The sequence below is a fragment of the Mustela putorius genome, unplaced genomic scaffold (assembly GCF_011764305.1).
Source record: "Mustela putorius furo isolate JIRA1106 unplaced genomic scaffold, ASM1176430v1.1 tig00003944_pilon_pilon_pilon, whole genome shotgun sequence".
Classification (NCBI taxonomy): Eukaryota; Metazoa; Chordata; class Mammalia; order Carnivora; family Mustelidae; genus Mustela; species Mustela putorius.
Genome location: NW_025422088.1, coordinates 1,299,096 through 1,303,124, shown reverse-complemented (window position 1 = coordinate 1,303,124; position 4,029 = coordinate 1,299,096).

Here is a 4,029-nt window from a genome sequence, read left to right as displayed (position 1 = left end):
AACTCATTTTCAGACTGGCCTCTAAAGGTCTAACCTACTTTGACAGAGATAGATATTTAGTGTTCTAATAATTCTAGCCGGCTAATCAAGATATAATTTCCTGGATTTTTATAAATTATTTTTTCTTGTCCTAATACACTGTGTTCTTCTGTTTTTGTTTGTTTGTTTGTTTTTCTAACTGGGAAACATTAGTGGAACACAATTGTGTCTGTCCTTAAAAATTTTTTTTTTAATTTTTATATTTGTTTATTGTGTTATGTTAGTCATCATAAAATACATCATTAGTTTTTGATGGAGGGTCCCAAGATTCATTGTTTATGTACAAGACCCACTGCCCCATGCAATACTTGCCCTCCTTAATACCCACTATCAGGCTCACCCAACCCCACTCCCTCCTCCCCTCAAAAAAACTTCAGATTGTTTCTCAGAGTCCACAGTCTCTCATGGTTCATCTCCCCCTCCGATTTGTCCCAATTCACTTTTCCTTTCCTTCTCCTAATGCCCTCCCTATTATTCCTTATGTTCCACAAGTAGGTGAAACCATATGGTAGTTGACTGTCTCTGCCTGACATGTTTCACTCAGCGTCATCTCCTCCAGTCCCATCTCGTCCTTACAAATTCTTGAGCTTGTCTTTACTGAGGCTCATATGGTACCACATACCATTCAGGAAAGCCTAGAACACATCCTTAAATTAAGATATAGTGGCCCAGACTCGAATGTCCAGCTCTCATAGGATCTCTCAATTTTCTTAATGAAAATCAAAAGGGGTTTCAAGTCTTCTAGGGTTTCAGCCTTCAGCTCAAGTAATGATTCCCGGTTCCTGGGATGGAGCCCACAGCTGACTGTCTGTTTCTCTCTCTCCCTACCTCCAGTTCATGTTCTCTTATCTCTTAATAAAAAAAAAAAATAAAATCTTTAAAAAAAATTTAAAAAAATCTAGGACTCTGGGAACAAATTGAGTCAAATCAAGAACCTGTTCTCGGATGTACTATTAATGTCTCATCCTCCCAATAATTCTTAACACAGTGCCAGACACACAGCATGCAGTATATAAAAGTATTTTGAGTCAGCAAATTGATACTATATTGCAGACTGGCTTTTAGATTCACTGGTCTTAACTTTTAAAACAATTTGCTCCAAACAAACAAACAAACAAAAACCAGTTTGGTCCTCTTCATCTTTTGGAAGGTCCTATAGTTTAATGAAAATAAATGAGCTTTGGAGTTAGACATCCATGGGTTTTGGACTAAATTCCCCAAACAAGTTGCTTTTATCCTCTTTTATCTTTTTTTTTTTTTTAAGATTTTCTTTATTTATTTGACAGAGAGACAGCAAGAGAGGGAACTCAAGCATGGGGAGCAGGAGAGGGAGAAGCAGGTTTCCCACTGAGCAGGGAACCTGATGCGGGGCTCCATCACAGGACCCAGGGATCATGACCTGAGCTGAAGGCAGACACTTAATGACCGAGCCTCCCAGTCACCCCTCCTCTCTTACTCTTCTGAAACAAATATAATATGAAAGTCTAGTTTGGCAATAATGAGATTATCTATGTAAAACAATACCCATCCTGGTTAGGTACTCAGGAGTTTACAGGAACCAACTTAGTTGGGGTTTTTCCCTGCACCCATCCATTTCAGCTCAAGCATGTAGAGTTGCCACAAAGTTTTTTATTAATCCTTTCTGTAGCCTAGCAGCCTCAAAAATCTAAAAATTTATCTTTTATCTTTCCAATTAAATTGGAAAGTTATGCATGAACTCTAAAACTTATAAATGTTAAACACCAACATTTAGTAAGTAATAGTTTTTCTAATTATTAGTTTTGTTTCACCATAGGAAATTTGTAATATTTTCATCATAATAATGAATGGATATGTTTAGCTTCTTTATTCATTTACCAATTTTGGAAAGAGATTTAAGGGATATTGTTTATGGTTATTTTTCACCCCCAGGCCAAAAAACTGCTTCATGATACTGAAGTCAAATCTGTAACTTACTAGTAAGATGTGAAAAGCTTATTTAATGAGGTGCTAAATATTGGCTTAATTCAAAAACTGCTGCTAGTCACTATTAACATTAAAGATCTACAGTAGCTTAATATGTTACATATAATTAGTACTAATCTTCAATCATTTGGCATTTAAAGACATTAAAAGCTACTCAAACTATCTGGCTAAGAAAGAGCTGGTAATTGATAGTGTATACCTCTAGCCTTAGAAAATCGTAATCTAAGCTGGAAGTCTCCAGATGGGGTTAGTAATACTAAGAGAAAAAAAAAAGTTTCTTATTACTTTCAGTATTGATAGACTGTACTTCAAACGAAACACAGAGAAAGAATATGGAATGATAAGAATTAAAAGTAAATGTGTCCCTCCCTTTGTTATCCTGATCTTTTCATTAATTTGGCTGGGGAAAAAAAAAAATTAATGGTACTACACTTTTGAGGAGAAATAAATTTTTCCCAGACAAATGCTAGGTTTCTCAATTCCATAACTGGTCATTCAACCCCATGATATCCTTTCATAACAACAAATAACTCAGGGTGTATATCTATAGATTTAGAGAAATTAGAAAATTTCCTTGTGAATACAGATGCAATCAACAGAATTCAAAGATTAATTATCAAGATGCCACACTGCCAGCAAGTCAGATTTTATATTCCTTAGAACAATCCTTTCACTGAACTATACTATGTAGGTCTGATTTAAATAGAGAAAGCCCGCATTTCTCTACCATGAAGCAGATAATAATCAGTATATTTAGTAAGTGTGATGAAGTAAAAGTTGATGATCCTTTAATTTTTATTTTTAAGTAAGATAAACTTTGGAAGCCTGAAGAGAAAGTGAGACTATGAGGAAGACAAAACCAAATCCATCATTCACTTGGGTCATTAAGACCTCAAGTGAAATCAGCAATTTTTAAATGATTCAGATCATTATTTTATGGTAATCTCAAACACTTTAACTGAAGTTTACTTATGAAACAAAGAGACTATTATTCTGTGTATCCCAGGAAATACATAAAAATACTTAGCAAATGGGGGAAGTGGAAAAGAAAAAAGAGAAACACAGCAAGATGTTTCAGATTTCTTTTTTCTCACATGCATAAAAAGCAGAGTAAAAGAAAAACAAAAGTCCTGTAAAGAATGGACTGTCCTGTTCCTTTTACCCCCTGCCCCAGTTTTTCTTAAACCCATCATCTGAGAGGCCTAGAGATAAAAGGAGTTCGTTATCTTAGTAAATAAAGGATGCTGCTGGAGAAAAACTTAAATATTTAGAGATGGTCAAAATTGTGTGCAATGGCAAAGGGACACTTTGATAGAATAAAATCCTGTACAAAGTTTCAATAAATTTAGTGACAAAGAAAAGCAAGATGAGATTAAATTTTATTTATTTACACAAAGTTTTAAGATTTTCTTTTCAGGAGAACATTTTTATATTCATTATTATAAACCTTTTTATTTAACAAATTGACTTTTTTGTAATATGTCTTTGGAAACATTTTATATGAGAAATGCAAAATTCAAATATAAACAAATGTCAACTATTTTGCAAAGCTTTCCATAACATAACATAATATATTTACTGCTATAATGTATTGTCTGTCCCTTCAAATAGTTCCAGAATAAATTAGTCAATCATCTAAAAAATATTTGAAAATTATGAAATTTTTATCTGATACTGTTCTAGGCAACAATTCCTCACTTACCAGTAATGCAGAGATTCTGAGAAGACAGCTAAAACCCAGGAGAAGGAGAAAATGGCCTATACAAAAACAAAATAAATCATACGCCCTTTAAGTATTTTATTCTGAAGAGAACTTTCCAAAATCTTAGACTTTTACATTATACACAGTTCAAATATACATGATCATCTGGTACCTCACTTTATAAAATAGGAGGTAACAAAATTTAAATTTGATGGGAAGATTTTCATTTCAAGCCTCCTAGCCCCTTGACCCAGCAATATCATATCTAAGAACTCATTATGCAGATGTACTTTTACCTCTTTGCAATTGGATAAGTATAAAGC